The sequence below is a fragment of the Pantherophis guttatus genome, chromosome 2 (assembly GCF_059756535.1).
Source record: "Pantherophis guttatus breed Tessera chromosome 2, ASM5975653v1, whole genome shotgun sequence".
Lineage (NCBI taxonomy): Eukaryota > Metazoa > Chordata > Lepidosauria > Squamata > Colubridae > Pantherophis > Pantherophis guttatus.
Genome location: NC_142064.1, coordinates 80,664,378 through 80,682,033, shown reverse-complemented (window position 1 = coordinate 80,682,033; position 17,656 = coordinate 80,664,378). Strand labels below are relative to the sequence as shown.

General features: G+C 39.5%; 1 long non-coding RNA gene across 2 annotated transcripts; it reads right to left on the bottom strand.

Moving 5' to 3' along the window:
* Positions 1-4,048: 4,048 nt before the first annotated feature.
* On the bottom strand, positions 4,049-17,449 carry LOC117661992 (uncharacterized). Of its 2 annotated transcripts, none has more exons than XR_004590213.2 (3): positions 17,374-17,449; positions 10,410-10,594; positions 4,049-5,174 (listed from the first exon to the last, which is right to left on the bottom strand). It is a non-coding gene; the product is annotated as an uncharacterized LOC117661992 (long non-coding RNA). The 2 variants fall into 2 exon arrangements; XR_004590214.2 differs by lacking the exon at positions 17,374-17,449 and adding an exon at positions 17,301-17,370.
* Positions 17,450-17,656: the final 207 nt, after the last annotated feature.

The following is a 17,656-nucleotide window of genomic DNA, read 5'->3' as shown; positions in this document are numbered from 1 at the left end:
ATATTGCTCAAGATAAAAATCTTCAATATTCATCAGGCTTCCAAATGTCTTTGTTGTGAAATGATCAAATGGTATTCATACATCATTTCATAATAATGTGGAGCCTGAAAAATATCTTATCATGTTAAGTTCTAGTTGAAGGAGGGGGATTAAAAAAAACCTCTGATGTTTTGCTACTCTGCTTTCTTGTAGCCAGACTGTTAAGTATCTTTATCTCTGATTCTTAATTACACTTTGCTTGTTATATCTGAATGTCCTTGGCAATAAGGAAACATTACAATTGCAGTTTCTTTTACAATTGTATTCCCTCCCTCCCTCCCTCCCTCCCTCCCTCTCTCTCTCTCTCTTATTCTCTTTCTTTGCCCCTTTCTCTCTCCCTCTCTTACTTTTTCGTTATCTTTTCCTTCATTCCTTTCCCCTCCCTTACTTCTTTTTTTTCCTTTTCAAAAATCTTCACTTAAATTTCACTTAAATTAATATATTTCTCCCTTTTCACCATCCCCCCAGTTTATATAATATTAGTAATAATCACCCCATTAGTTTGTTAATTTGTATATTTTAGCGCCAATCGGTTCTGCAGATATTATCCTTAATACTGCATTTTATGTTTTCTTTTTTTTTTTTTTTTTTGGTGGTGGTGGTTCGAGACACTTTGTATATGGCATCAGCAGTGAAATCCACTTAACTTTGCTACCGGTTTGGGAACGGGAGCACGCGGGAACCTTCTGCGCATGTGCAGATGGTAAAAAAAGGGACATAATGACATCATGGCAGGAGCCTCCTGCCGCTGGCGCTACCAGTTCAGTGAGCCAGATGGAACTGGGGGTGGGGGCATTTACTGGATGCAAATGGCACACAGTATATCTTTTCTCTTTTTTCTTTCTTTCTTTTGTTTAATATCAACAATATTTTGAGAATCTCTGTGGTATGGAATGCTGAAGAATTACGTTCTTCACTCAAAAGTAGGCAGGAGCCAAGTTTTAATTAAAAAAAAAAATAGAAGTGGAAAGATGCTGAGCGGCTCAGTGGCCTGGTGTCGAGTATGCTCACCTCCTACTTGGAAGGCTGAGATTTTTATATGTTTGCCATCTTGAGTTATTTCTAAAAATAATAAAGTGGGAAATCAATCAATCAATCAATCATGTAAACAAACAAACAAACAAATCTACCAGGGCTCTGTAGGTTCCTTGATTTACCAGGTTTTAACTCAGTCCCAAGGGAAAACTTTATGAATGGCCCTTCCTTTATAATTTATCTGCCTGCAAATTTGCATTTTTAAAGAAAACATCTATTCAATTCTCGTTCTGAGTAGCCAGCATCCTAGATGTTTAAGGAGTGAAGGACCACCTATTGTTTTCTGCACGTGTGCTGAGCTGCCTTACTTCTCTCAAATTTTAACGTGTTCAGTGGGAAGTATGGGCTTCGTTACCTTATGTCAAACACTGAAAGTCTACAAATGGTATCTGATAAATATATAAGTGGATTGTCCTCAGGCACCTGGGAAGTCATCCATGCATGTATACTCAGGTTGTAGAGAAACAAAGCAACTCCATGTTGCTAATGTGATAAAACTGTAGCTTGTCAAGTGCAAGTATGTTAAACCAAAGCTGACCTCCCAATTAATACCCCAGATGAATCTATGTAATCCTTCCAATGTGGTGGTTAATGTGGTAGAGTGGTTTTACAAAGTTTCTCATACTGATCTAATATTGATAAAACTCCACTGGCCTTATGGAATTATTTGAAAATTATATAGTGGATTAATTAAGAAGAAAAAAAAAAAGAACCGCTACATATTGCAAGACACTCTCTTCCACCCGCCCACCATCAAGATGGTGGCTTTAATAGGACACAAAGGGAGCTGGGTTTTACATCCTCTTCTAAGGATTTCCCATTTAGCGGTAATTATAATTTTGTGCAATGCAGTGTTGCTGCGGAACACAGCAGGGACTAAACTATTATTTATTATCCAAGCTCAAATTGTAAAGCAATTGGGGGAAGGGGGGAATCCTTTTGTCGTTTTTGTTATACATCTAATTAAACTTTTAAAACCACACCAGCCTTCTTCTGAAAGGTTATATTTAAGATGTCCTTTATTATTATTATTATTTTTTAAAAAAATTTAAAATGCAATTGGAACAACATTTGTTTTGCGTGGTAAACAGAAGCCTTTTGGCAGTGGAATCCTTTAGTTTTTGAAAAATGCCAAGAATTATTTGCTTATCTGCAGAGTTTCAACTGCTCTCTTGCCTGTAAGTCATATGGAAACCGAGCTGGAATAAACAAGATTCTGTAGCAGCACAGCTGGGCGTACTGTAAACATACATTATTATGTTCACAACCTAAGCAGTTTGCATTTCCCTATTATTAAGAGGGGGGAGGGAAGAAAAAATAGAAAGGGAGGGGAATGGGTCTGTTAAGTCAAGCCTGGATATTCTAATGTAATTTTGAAGGGCTGCAGAGTTGTCTAAATGATAATGGTATTTGACAGTTTGATATGTATTTATAGCTGTTGCCAGCCCTGTCTGAATACTATATAGGATTATCAGGGATTTTCTGGGTTTATCACTACAGGCATGCAGGATTAACAGCCAGATGAAGTCAAACAGAATTACTCAGCCAATCCATATACTTATATGGCGCCCTTCACACAAGGTCCCAGAGCATTATATATATATGTGTGTGTGTGTGTGTGTGTGTGTGTGTGTGTGTGTGTGTGTGTTATATATATATATATATAACATAATACACACCCTGTTGTCTTTAGCCTTGGCTTCTAATCCGCAAAGTTGCCATATACCATTGAAAGCCTCCCAGCCCAAAGAAAGCTCAAAGGAATGTTGCGAATTCTACAATGGATCACTAATCAAAGTACAAAACTTGATCTACTAAGACTATAAGCTAGGAATAAGTATCCTCAGAAGAAGGAGAGTTTGTGATAAGAACAAATGATTTTTTCAATACAGTGCATTAAACACAGACAGACAAAACGGGTGATGTACTAAAGTTGTTGTGCTAAACTTGCTACAGCTATCAAGAGGGTACAATCTTTGTTCTGTGCCAAGGTCTTGGAATGTTGTCCAAGGCATGGGCCAGGGCAAAAGTTAATTTGGTCTGATTTAGATTTAAAATTAAATCTAAATAGGATTCCTCTCCAGTCATGCACATAATAATTTTCTCCATCCAACCACAAGAATTTCATAATAAATCTTTGAGGACTTGGAGAACACAGCCAAAGTTTTGGGGACCAATAGATTCTTCAGATATTTGGAGACTTCCGTTACACAGCAATGGTTTACGTGGTAAGGGAAGTATGAGAATTTGAAATAAATCTATGGGAGTGGACAAATCAGACAGTTGGAATTAAAGTGGATGTCAGACATCATTAATTGAATTTCCATTAACAATCTTTGAAACTCTGCAAACATCAAATGAGGAATGGAGCTACCTTTTCAGGTATGCCAACTTTTGGAGAAGGGAAAAAAGATCATATCTCTGAGACCTTCAAAAAAAGATCCAGCTATCAGCCAGGATGTCCTATGTTCATATAGCAAACAGGTACAACTCTTTTAGGGTTTCATAAAAAGACAATGACTTGTGTGTTTGTTATACTTTTATAATGGGATAATTTTTTGAGAATATTATCATCTTTTATACTGTTTTCTTTTTGCATCATATCCATCAGCCACATCTACCATACAATTTGTACATTAAACTTTGTGGTGAGTTCGCTACAGAAAAGACTCTGGTGGTTTATATGTTAAAATCCTTCATTGCAGATCATGTGCCTGAATGTATGAGTAGCCAGTATTTTGCACCCAGTGGAGAACAGCAAATGGAATCAAAGTATCATCCAACTCCTCATCAAGATCATCATCATCAAGATCATCATCAACATCATTATCATTATCATCAAGATCATCATCACCATCATGTATTGTGAGCCGCCCTGAGTCTTCGGAGAGGGGCGGCATATAAATTGAATTAAATTGAAAAATTGAAAATTGAAATCATCACTCTTGAAGAAGATTTAATGGACTCTGTGATTCTTCCCAATAAAACTGCCTTTTATTGTCAGTCCAATCCTTCTACTATCACTGCTTCACTTTTATTGGAGCAGCAATAATGATATGGACACACATATACATAGACCCATACAAAACTCTACTTTTTTAATCATATAAGATGAGAACTTTTTGCAATAGCAAATTTGTCATAAAACAATTAAATTAATATGAATAATGTCCTAGTTGATAATGCACTATTGGGCTAACGTAACCAGATGATTTGTTCTTGGTAAAAGTGTTCTTTTTCAAAAAATGTGATACACAGATTTATACTAAAAGGGTGGGGGGGGGAATGAAGAGGAAAATTACTGTAATTATTTAAGGATCAACATGCCAATGGACATGGCCTCCATATTTAGATTTTATTATATCAAAAGTTATTTTGCTTGTTTTAATCTTGCAAGAGCATCTCTGTTAAACTTTTAACAGAAGGAGCCAGTTGCCTTATGTATACATTTTAAAGCTAATGGCATATCCAAGATGGAATTGAAGAAGTTGTAGATGGTGCAAACATCATGGGATGAATAAATTATAAATGTCACAGCAAACGAGTTGCTTTGCAAAAGATATTTGAGGTGACATTATTGCTGACAGAAGGCAATTCTTTCAGCTGAAAAGGCAGTTACTACTTTTGGAAATGCGAACTCTCTCTCGGTCACATTTCTGATGCTTTCAGGAAAAAAAATGCTTGTTTAACGCTGTGACAGCTGAAAAGATATTTCCTTTGAATGCTTTGTCAATTTGATATTGAACATATGAGACATTAGGAAGGAAAAAGAGGTAGAAAGAGACAGAAGGGGGATCTAAACAGGAATCAACTACTGTGTTGGTGGGTGGTAGAAAAGCTTATCTATCGTGTCTTCCTTGTTACTATTTATCTTATCGTACATTTGATTTGTTCTGATCGTTTCGATGTTCTGCTATTTTATCTGACAAGGAACTGGTCTTATTATGTCCTATCTGGAAAGATTTTTTTTTCTTTTTACAATCCTTTAATCCCTTTATTTAGGGTAGAGTTGGGGCGAATGAATGGAGCTGATCATTTACTGGCCAGTTGCCCTTCCTGATGCCTATGCAGAGTTCATAGCAGACATTTTCTCTTGCGCCCTGGAAAAAAGAAAAAAAAGAGGCAAAACTATAAAGATTATCACTCAGTTTACTATTATATGCAGAGTTAAATTAATAAGAGCCCTATTTTGACCCTGATAGCTATTGCATGATTTTTCTCTTTACTTTTCAAGCCCTCCGATGCCTTTTAAATTAACTGTCATACTGATATGCATTATTTATTGTCATTTCAAGAATCTGCAACTAACTTTGAGAAACTGGGCTTGCCACTTTACTGACCGTAACCTGTTTTCTCTCATTTAAATACACAAAGAGAATATTATTAGACACGGTATATCAAGTTCGAATGAACTTTAATCCTGCAGTTGATCTGGTTTATAGAAGAACGGTCACTCAAAATGTAACCAAGTAACATATAATATCAGGAATTAGACAAATGGAAGGAAAAACATGTGTTGAAGGTTTCAAATCAACATCATCAAGGAACTTAGTGCTGGGCTGGCTGGGTTGATCAGGGGCAAGTGTAGCTAAAATAGGTGTGCAATAGTGGCGAATATCTGTAGCTTGGGTGTAGTATGAGGCTGAAGCTCATTCGCCAAGCTTGTGGGTTGGTTTCACCTCCTAATGATCTTTACCTGATTTATCTTCCCCATCACAAGACCCATTGCAAGACTCACTGATGACTCACACCTGACCCATCACAAGTCCCATTACAAGGCCCTCACTTGACATGCCCATACCTGAAGCCCCTATAAACAGAAGAACATTGACAATCCCCTTAACTATGCTGAAGATATTACCTAGTCTGGTAATGAAATGTTCAGAAACCAACCCACAAGCTCAGAGAATGAACCTTCACCCTCATAAAATAGGTGTGCTAAACCTTTTTTCTCCTTTCTTATAGAGCAGATTCCTGGTATATTAAAGACTATTTTGGAAAGTCTCCTCAGTGGTCAAGTGGTCTGCCCTGAAGAACTGGAGATATTTAGGGGAGCCAAGAAGATTGGTGAACAACAGCTTCAGTTGGAGCCACATTCATACATTTCTCTGATTATTTATTAATATACAGGTAGTTCTTAACTTACAACTTTTCATTTAATGACCATTTGAAGTTACAATGGCACTAAAAAAGTGACTTATGACCATTTTTCACAACTACAACTGTTGCAGCATCCCCATGATCACATGATCAAAATTTGAACTGGCATGTATTTATAACGGTTGTCCCAGGGTCATGTGATCTCCTTTTGTGACCTTTTAACGAGCAATCAATGGGGAAATAATATTCACTTTATACTAACTTAACACCTGCAGTTATTCGCTTAACAATGGCAGCAAGAAAGGTAATAAAATGGGGGCAAAACTCACTTAACTCTTAACAACAGCATCAGAAATTGTGGTCATAAGTCAAGGACTACCGTATTTTTCGGAGTATAAGATGCACCTTTTTCACCCCTAAAAGGGGGTGAAAATTTAGGTGCATCTTATACACCAAATGTAGCCCCGCCCACCCACTGGCCTTTGCCTCCCAGTAGTTACTTCCTTGCAGCAAACAGCAAGAAGAAACAGCTCCTTTCAGCTTCAGCACAGCCTAATTAGCACAAGTCGATTGGATTGACTTGACCAACTCTCAGCTGTTTTGCTCTCAGCTGTTTTGTGGGGCCTCTGCTGCTTGCTGCAAGGAGGTAAATTGCTGGAGCAGATTTTTTTTCCTTGTGCTAATCAAGCTATGCTGAAAACGAAAATGAAAGTAAAGCAGGCTGTTTGCTGTTTGCTGCAATGAGGCAAAATTGCTGGGAGGCAGAGGCAGTTTTCTTTTTCTTGTTTTCCTCACCAAAAAAGGTAGGTGCGTCTTATACTCCGAAAAATACGGTACCTGATTCATATTTAGAAACTGCGACCTGCCTCACAGACTCTGGGAAGTGTACAAGTAAAATATAAAAACATAAAAACCATACAGCATCTAAAATTACGTAAGAGGTAAACATTCAGAATTTAAAGGTGTGAGGAAGGCCTTCAGGGCATTAACTGGTCCCATGGCTATGTGCTCCTCCATGGGCCCCAAGGAAGTCAGAAGACCCATGTCTTCAAACATTTCCAAAAGGCCAGGAGATTGGGGGCCCACCTCACCTCTGGGTGGGAGAATGTTCCAAAGGATGGGGGCAATGGCAGGAGAAGAGAAAGAGGCGGAGTTTAAAAATTTAATCTGTTAAATAGCCACACCTATACGCTGCTGAAACATTAGCTCATTTCTTTGACCTACTCAACCCTATCTTAGTTATTCACTCCTACTTGTATTTTTCCCCCTCTTTGTCAAGTTTTAAACTGTAAACCCTAAAGGCAGGATGCCTTTTACTTTGAAATTCTTCCCAAAAAACCAATGAAAAAACCACATGAAAGCCTAAATAACGCTTGTTGTGGTTGTTTTGTTTCATGCCACAACCCTATTTGGTGAGCCCTAAAAAATTTAAATTGTTTGATCATAAACAAGTGGGAAGAAAGATATATTATTAGTTATGTATAGTGGCATGGCATGGGGCCAGATTACCTGCGGATCCATCTTCATCTCGTTAAATCAGCCCATCTCACTTGATCAGGCTGGGAAGGTATGTTGTGGATCCCATCAGTTAAAGAGTTTTGCCTGACAGGAGGGTCCAGAAAGAGATGTCAGGCACAAAGACTCAGGACCATTTATGGCTGCAGCATAGAAGTTTTATTCAAGGCTATACACAAGAATACCACAAACCTGGTAATTTTAAGACTTCAATTCCCAGAATTCTTCAGTCAACCGTAAGAGCTGAAGTCTACAAGACTTAAAATCATCAAGTTTGGAAACCCCATGATCCAGGGGTGGGTTCTACTTACCTTTACTATCGGTTCGCAACAGGGCCGTGCGGGCGCGCTCGCAAAGCTTCTGCGCGTGCGCAGAAGCATTCTGATGACTTCGGGGTTGGTGGGCGGAGCCTCTGACCGGGTTTACTACCGGTTCTATAGAACCGGTGCGAACCGGGGCAACCCACCACTGCCATGATCTAGTCAACTAAAGTTCAGCACTAAATTGGAACCAAATAAAGGTAAACGGAATTCAGGAAGGCTTTGATTTAGAGCAGTTATGGGAATACAAGGACTTTAAACTGATGAAAATCTAGGGTTTTTTTTTGTAAGCATCGTGGTTGGTTGGTTACTGGAATGTACTTTAACTGCTAAAATAGCAATAGCAATCACAATTAGACTTATATACTGCTTCACAGTGCTTCACAGCTCTCTCTAAGCAGTTTACAGAGTCAGCATATTGCCCCCAACAATCTGGATCTGGGCTGGTGGCTGAGCCACCAGGGACCTAGTGGCTCAGCAGACTGAAAGCATTGTGATTAACACCAGCTGTCTGCAATTACTGTAAGTTCGAATCTCACCAGGCTCAAGGTTGACTCAGCCTTCCATCCTTTCTAAGGTAGGTAAATTGAGGACCCAGTTTGTGGGGGCAATAAGCTGACTTTGTATAAATATACAAAAGTATGAAGGCTATTGCTTAACGCATTGTAAGCCGCCCTGAGTCTCCGGAGAAGGGTGGCATATAAATCAAATAAAAAAAAAAATATGGCAACTGAGATAAATACAATCATGCTATTCTGGGGTGGAGGGGGGCATGATATTTCTGCTGGTTGGAATTATATTGTTTCAGTAATTGGCATTGATATAGTAGGCCACTGTATTGGGAGCTGGCCAAACCTGAGAAAGCAGGATTTTAAACTCTATAAATTGACCTGTCCATGTGAGTAAGAATGTCCTAAACTTACAACTACAGTTGAAGCCAAATTTTTGCTGCTAAGCAGAATGAATTGAATGAGTTTTGCTCATTTTACGACCTTTCTTGCCCCAGCTGTTAAGTGAATCACTGCAGCTGTTACGTTAGCAACACCTTTATTAAGTGAATTTGGCTTCCCCATTGAGTTTGCTTGTTAGAAGGTTGCAAAAGGTGATTACTTGACCCCAGGACATCCCAACTGTCATAAATACATGCTAGTTGTCGAGCGTCCAAATTTTGATCATTTGGACTGGGGCTGCAACAGCTGTTAAGTGTGAAAAATGGTCATAAGTCACTTTTTTTCAATGCAGTTGTAACTTCGAAGAACAAATGGTTGTAAGTTGAGGATTGCCTTATTTGCCTTTTTTCCCCCTATGTACTTCGCATGTCTATTTGTAAGGGAAGCAAGGTTACAGGATAAAAACAAAGAACCTTAGTGTGCTGATCATAGCAAGGACACAGACTCTAAATTTATCTGGAATTTCCTAACGTTCGGGGAAACCTTTCCCAGCAGCACAGTACGTGCAAAAATGAGATGAGATGAGATGAGATGAAACTGACCTTAGCATAAATGTGGGTGGGGGCAGACTTCTGAGCACACGTACAATCCAACTGATATTTGTACCCAGAGGGGGAAAAAAAGAATAAGAACAAAAAAAAAATGGTCTTCATTTTTTTGTCAAGCTTAGCTGTTCACAGGGTCACCCAAGCTAATAAATGAAACATGCATAATTCATCACTCTACATAGTACTTTGGATCTTTTAAATCACTACCAGTGAAATGGTGGAACATTAGGCCAGTAACATTGCCTACCAAAACTTTTTATCTGTCTTAAAGGGAAGAACATTTCTCTTTCTCTCTCTCCCCTTCCCTTCTTTTTCTTAACTTCCTTGTTTCTCCTTTTCTGTTTCTTTCTTTTTTTAAAAAAAACCCCACTATTTACTATTTTAATGAAAAAGCAAGCAGAGCTAGGTTGATTTCCATAATATAGAGCGACATAAGGCACATTAATAATTTACAAAGCTCCGTGCGAGGAGCTGTTCCAGAAGCCCCTTTCATACCCGAGAAATGCATACAAAATCATTGCTCACCCTTTACTTACAAACCTGGTAGCACTGAAGCATTTCTTCAAGAATTTCCTCACTGCCTCAGGAAGGCTCCCAAAACAACCAAGAAACCTAGCTGTGTTCCCCCCTTCACTTTCTATCTATCTATCTATCTGTCTGTCTGTCTGTCTGTCTGTCTGTCTGTCTGTCTGTCTATTTTCTTAGCCCAACTTTCTTCACAAAGTTGTTTTAAAAAATAGAGAGAGAGCAATAGGTATTGAATTCCTACGTTAACCTTTAACCACTGTCTCAGACTAAAAATAATGCTTCCAAGCAAGATTATCATAGTGTCTTTCATCAATAAGACTGAGTTCCAGAGGAAAGAATTACATATGAGGCAGCAACTGAATTAGTAGACTTACAGAACTAATTCATCCACTGAAATATCTTCAAATAGAGACTTATCCTGCTTCTTCTTGCTGAACTTCCTATGACATGGATAAGAGACGTGTCTCTGCAGATAATGGAAAACCTTGAGCTATGTGCATCCTATTGAACAGACCATTATTTGATAATGTCTAAAATGGATTTTAGGAAGAAAATGGATCTGGAAGAAAAGAAAAAGAAAATAGAGTAGTGTTTCTCAACCGTTTCTTCAGTACAAACTCCGTTTAAATACTTTTGTGGCTACAAACCATGGCCATCCACCCCCAAGACTTAACTCAAGATTTAAATGATAACATTTCTTCAAGCCTTCATAGAACCCCTGTGACGACATCGCAGCCTCCCAGGCAGGGGTCAAATCTACTTACCTTCCCTACTGGTTCGGAAGTACATGCGCCTCAGGTGCGCGGATTCTCTGCGCATGTGCAGAGGGTAAAAAACAGGTTACTTCCTGGTTAAAACCAAGAAGTAATGATGACCAGGTGAGTGAGTGGAGCCTTGTGCTGCCATTGCTACCAGTTCTACGAACCACCCGCCGCCATCGCTACCGGTTCAGCTAAATCGGTCCGAACGGGTAGCATTTCACCCCTGCTCCCAGGGGTCTGAGGACCACAAGGTTGAGAACCACTGAAATAGAGTGAAAGTAGGAAAAATTACCAGAGTAAGAAGGAATCTATATGAAAAAGTATTAAAAGAAAATTCGCAAGCAGAATAAATATAAATAGATGTAAACAATTGTGGAAGCTGCATGGAAGAGAATGAAAAAAATCTGTATTGCAGCGTACCCCAAGCATGTGGGAAATTATGTTAATGGTATATATGTAAAAGAGTGCTTGCTAGAGTGATAAAATGAAAGATGCCACAGCTAAGGAAAATGAATAAAAATGATTGCTGCAAAAAATGAGGATGTGGATGAATGGAAGATACTATATTATGTGAACGTTGAGAAAATGAGAGAAACATAAGAAATATCTACATACAAAAAATGTAGTCAGCTGGAGAAACAATTAAAGAAGGCATTGAAAATACTGGACAATTTTGGTGAAAATAAAAACATATTTTGAGACTGGGGACTGAGGGCTAAACAAGGAGCCTTCAGGAAACTGAAAAGAATTAAAAATGAACATGTTTAAATGATTTAAATTGAAACTGAAGCAAGGAAGGGCTAAAAGGAGCACTTTAGAGATTGTACAGAAACGATAGTGAGATGTCAAAGTGAGCATTGAAACGAATGCTTCCAGCTGGCATGAAAAGTATTAAGTTTATGACTTGGATCATCGCTGAGCTCAGTAGAACTCTCTTTATCTCTTAACTCCTATATTGCTTGTTTGATTCTTTTATTGGCCAGTGATGTCTTGCATTTGATTTAGCACAAGGCCAAAATTAAGAACACAGGGAAAACAAAAGCTTTACTCAAGAAAGAGCAGAGCAACCATTGATCTCACAGCACAACCAACTCAGCTGAATCCCAGTCCAGAATCTAATGGGGGGGTTAGAGTGGGGAACCAAAGTGAGTTTATCACCACTTGAAAAATATATTTCTCATGCTATAGAGATGGTTAAAATGTCTGAATGAATGCAGATAAAACCTTTAGTGAGTAATTGAAAAATGGAGGCTTTAAATCAGGTTACATATTTTACATCAAAAAATGGCAGAGCTAAAAAGTCTGGCGATCAAATCACATGAAAAACATGCATAACTCAGCTTGAATACTCTGATAAAACAACTTGCAACAGATGGGGCAGCTGCTTTGAAAGTGAACAAATCTCTCCAGGATGAAGTTGCTTGCACAAATAATGAAGGATGTAGTTACTTGGACAAATAATTGAAAAATTGCATATGAGATTAATATCACTCCAAATAGAGTATAAACGTGAATTGCTCAGTGTCACACATTGAAAAGAGGAAGGGATGGGAAGAGGAATTGATTCCAGGCCTGATTGTCAGCAGGACTGCCTTTTACCAAGAATTTCTATCCTCCTGAAAGAAAAAAATCAAATAGGGCAGGTTCACAGATGAAAAACAGAACAAAAATGTTGTAAAAAGAACAACAATTGATCCAAGGGAACAAATAAAATGACCCTATGTCATTCCCACCCTGGGCTGGTTTTAGAGCTCATCCAAAGCTGAATTGGGTTCTTTGTTGGACTTTTATATTGACTGATTGATTGATTGATTGATTGATTGATTGATTTATTTATTTATTTATTTATTAATTAAATTTTTATACCACCCTTCTCCCGAAGGACTCAGGGCGGTGAACAGCCAGGATTAAAATACATGCAGTATAAAAATTAAAATAATTTAAAAATAATTAAATCCAATTTGGCTTTCCAATTTTAAAACCCCTTACCCATAAAAATTAATCAATTAAAATTTTAAGCCAGCCCGGCTCGCTGAAACAAGAAAGTCTTCAGAGCCCGGCGGAAAGTACGGAGGTCTGGGATCATTCGTATCCCTGAGGGTAGCTCATTCCAGAGGGCGGGTGCCCCCACAGAGAAGGCTCTCCCCCTGGGGGTTGCCAGTCGACATTGCTTGACCGACGGCATCCTGAGGAGACCCTCTCTGTGGGAGCATATTGGCCGGTGGGAGGTTATCGGTGGCAGAAGGTGGTCTCGTAGATATCCAGGCCCTAAGTCATGGAGCGCTTTAAAGGTGAGAACCAAAACCTTGAAGTGCACCCGGAAGACCACCGGAAGCCAGTGCACCTCACGCAGGAGAGGTGTTACATGGGAGCCCCATGTCGCCCCCATAATCACCCGCGCGGCTGCATTCTGGACCAGTTGGAGCCTCCGGGTGCTCCTCAAGGGGAGCCCCCTGTAGAGAGAATTACAGTAGTCCAGGCAGGAAGTAACGAGGGCATGAGTGACCGTACATAAGGAGTCCCGATTCAGAAAGGGGCGCAACTGGCGTATCAGGCGAACCTGATAAAAAGCCACAGCCGTCATATGCTCTTCTAAAGTTACGGGCCCTTTCCGTGGGGGCCAATGACTCGCCCCCAATAGCCAGCGATGGCACCAGCTGCTATATCGGGACACCGGCAACCACAGCCCCTCGGTCTTGGAGGGGTTGAGTCGGTGCCTGTTCCTCCCCATCCAGACCTGTGTTGTGGCTCCGTTACCAGAGCCTGTGTCATCGTCAGGAGAGGACTCCGAAAGTGAAGGGGAGGAGTTGGCAAGGCCTCCCTCTCCAGGACCCTCCTCTCTGGCAATGCCTTCGGTGTCCGCCGAAGGGCAAGAGATAGGGCCAGGGCCAAGCACGTCCACACAGCCACAGATGGACAGTGATGAGCGTAATGAGTCTTGGCTGGACCCACGCCAGCATCACAGAGATAAGCGCGTGCAACAGAAGAAAGGGCGTGCCTGAGGTTAGGCTGAGTCACTGGACCACACCCCACAGGATATAAAAGGGAGCGTGGTGGCCAGTCAAACCTTGTGACGAACAAAGCTAAAAGCTTCCACGCCATTCTGCATTGCTGGACTTTTGCTTTAAGACTTTGCTGGAGTATTCCGTAATTATTGAGCTGCTTTCCTTTGATGTATCAGAAGTGGGGAGAAGTTATCTCTCCTCTTTGTAAATAATAAACTCTTGGCAGGCAGCCACTAGGTTGTTGCCAAGTTCCGTTATCATAAGGAAAAGAATTTTGCCAGCTGGTTTGGTCTTTAACTCCTGAACGTCTGTTGGTGTGTGTGCGTGGGGTTGGGGATAGAACAACCTGCACAGCCTCCAGGCACCGGGACATCACTTCAAGGGCATCATTGGGGTGGTCTGGAGTGGAGATGTACAGCTGAGTATTGTCAGCGTACAGATGGCACTGCACCCCAAAACCACGGATGATCTCATCCAGCGGCTTCACATAAATGTTGAACAGGAGAGGCGAGAGGACCGACCCTTGCGGCACCCCACAAACAAGGTGCCTTGAGGTTGACCTCTGCCCCCCTGCCAACACGGACTGCAACCGGTCAGAGAGATAGGAGGAGAACCACCGTAATACGGTGCCTCCCACTCCCAACCCCTCCAGCCGGCACAGCACAATACCATGGTCGATGGTATCAAAAGTTCACTGAGAGATCTAATAGGACCAGGACAGAGGAGCACCCCCTGTCCCAAGCCCTCCAGAGATCAGCGATTTATGAAGTTCGCTCAGGGTTAGTTCTGCAGAGACAGCCTTATAAGTTCTGTAAATAAAAAAATAAGCAAGCTTATATGTGTTTCTGTTTCCATTTGGTTCAAAACCTCAGTTCCATTATCACAAGATTCCATAACATGGAACCATATTCAATATTTGTCTCAGCAGCTGAGAACAGTTGGATGAAAAACAAAGACGGTTATGGTTTTAACCAAAACTTCTATTACTGTAGGTTCGAGAAAGCTGAAGAGGTTCACAGAAGACCACTAGGTTAAAAACAAAAACCCAAGATCTTTCTTTTCCAGTGTTTTGTTTTATTATTCATTTATCCTGAATGCTGGCCTGTGAAGTTTAGCTGCCAATCCCAATGAGAGAGAATGAGGTAGGTTAGCAGTACCAAATTTTAAATGATATTATCAAGTCAAGGGTCCAACCTGAATTGCAAACTGGATTATATCATTTATGGCTTGGATAATTCTGTTGACCCAGATGGTTTGCATGTTTATACTTATATCTGTAATCTTATATATGCTTGACAAAATAAATAAATAAATAAATAAATAAATAAATAAATAAATAAATAAACAAATAAATAAATAAATAAATAAATAAATAAAATAATCTATCATAAATAGTGTGTCAAAAGTATGGGATAAACACGAGGGGAAAAGTTAATCTTATGTATTATTCCTCACTTCAATACTAAATATTTTCATGAAGGTGAATATACAGAAACAATTAATAAATAGATAGATAATAATTTGTATAGATTGCAAGATTTAAAACAAAGACGAACTCTTTTGAGACTTTCTCTGTAATAGTCAGAATTGTCTCATTGATTTCAACATCTTCATATAAGCAGCATAGTCCAAACAATTAAAAAAAAAAAAAAGGTAAGTAAAGCTAAGTAAAAATACTTAGACACTTGTCAGAATTTGAAAAAAGAAAGTAATTATAATATATATCTCGGATCTCTTGGGATTTATTTATAAATTATTACTGAAATACAATTCAAAAAATACAATTAAATGAATTTTGGAAAACAATTTTTTTCCACTGGGTTCTTTAGTAATAGAAATCAGCCTCATCCTTTCACTGAAGCACACATTCTTTTTTCTGGTAGCAGAGGTGACAAAGCAAACATAAAACACACGCCCACTTTATTCAGAGTTAGGATACTGATATGATCAGTTATTGGACAGGCAGGTGGCTCAGTAGTTTAATGACACTGGAGATGATCTCTGCTTTGAGTCCTAGCATCACATGTTGGGATGAGTTCCCACCACTCACCTCAGCTTCTGTCCACCTAACAGTTCAAAAGCATGTTCTATACAAATAGATAAATAGGTACCACTTTGGTCAGGAGACAAATTGGGGTTCTGTTCAGGCAGTCAGATTCCTGCTGGCTCTGAACCTTTCCACTTGCAGTCCCTTTTACGAGACAGCTCTGGGGAAGGGAGGGAGCCTAGGATGACACTACAGAAAGATCTGCTCATCTTTCTTTCAGGTGTGAAGCCAGCTCATCTTTCTTTCAGGTGTGAAGCCAGCTCATCCTCCTGTGGCGCACCTTGGGAAGCATGTGAGCATGTCCTACAACAGAGGTGGTAAATTGGCAGCCAAACTACTACTCTGCAATAGCATTGTGGTCTCCTGGCTAATGTAATGATGCCGTACACTAATAATAATAAGCTATTGGATAGAGCAGAGTAATTCTGTGCTTAATGAGCTCATATGTGAGGTAGTTTCTACAAAGTAATGGGATAGAACTACAAAAGCAATGGCTTACCAATACAATACAGAGGTATTCTTTGAACATAGGCTATTTCTATAAAATATATACTTTTAAAGATTTGTCTTATACTGTCCTTGTTTCCCAGACCATATGCTTGCCTCTTAATATACTTTCCCAGTTTTATCAACTTTCCTTAGCCTTCCAAATCAGGGGTGTCAAACTCATGTCGTCATGGTAGCATCACATGACATATCGGTATTTTTTTTTCTCCTTCACTAAACCGGGCGTGGGCGTGGCCAGTGTGTGACGCATCCGGGCCATGAGTTTGACAGCCCTGTTCTAAATGTTTTGTAGTTTGTAAAATAAAGCGTTCAAAAATGTTAACAAATGGATTGCTAAGGATTTATATCTCTTATGATCTTAATGTGAGATTAATTCATTTTTTTTTACATCTATTGGGTACCCCATAAAATATTTTTAAAAGGTTGCCTGCCCACCTTGTAATGCTGGAAAGGTAAAAATGAGTAAGCAGATACGTACTAATATAATTTGGATTTGTCCCAGTATTGTCACATTTTAACATCCATTAGTTTATTAATTTAGTGTTTAAACAATCACTTCGATACAAATGTGAATATGACTTTGAATTATATAAGAAAACTTGGATTTTACCACTGTGTGAAGTATTGTGGAATTTTTTTTTAGCATGATGTCAGCAAAAATGTCTCCTCTTTGAGAGAGAGAGTTCAAACCTGACTTTGAGAGAGAGAGTTCAAAGCTGACTTTGTATAAATATACAGAAGTATGAAGGCTGTTGCTTAACGCATTGTAAGCCACCCTGAGTCTCCAGAGAAGGGCGGCATATAAATCAAATTAAAAAAAAAACCTACAGTAAATTCATAATCTTGGATCACCAACATATGATCATTTTCAGTTCATGAACTGGTTCTAGTGGAAAGATAAATCAATATTTCATGTAGCCGTAGATTAAGGACCCTTCCACATACCTATTTGGAAAATAAAGTAATTATAAAGTAAATCATAATCTGCTGCTATTGCATGAGACCCTGATCTTTTCACCTGAGCCAGCCATCTTCTCCCTCTGGTCTTGCATTCATTGGTGCAGAATTTCGACTGGCAGGATCTAGGAAGAGAGCTTTATCACTGCCCTTTCATTATGGAATATCCTTCCCCCAGAATGAAGGCAGCCCCCCCACACTCGCCTGGACTTCTATAAAGGGGTCAAAACTTGCCTCTGCAGCCTGCATGCAAAGGACCATGAAATCAGGGAGTTGGCTGGCACCATGAAATCCCTCCCTCCACCTTTATTAACCAACGTTAAATGGCCATCTTGGATTTTTTT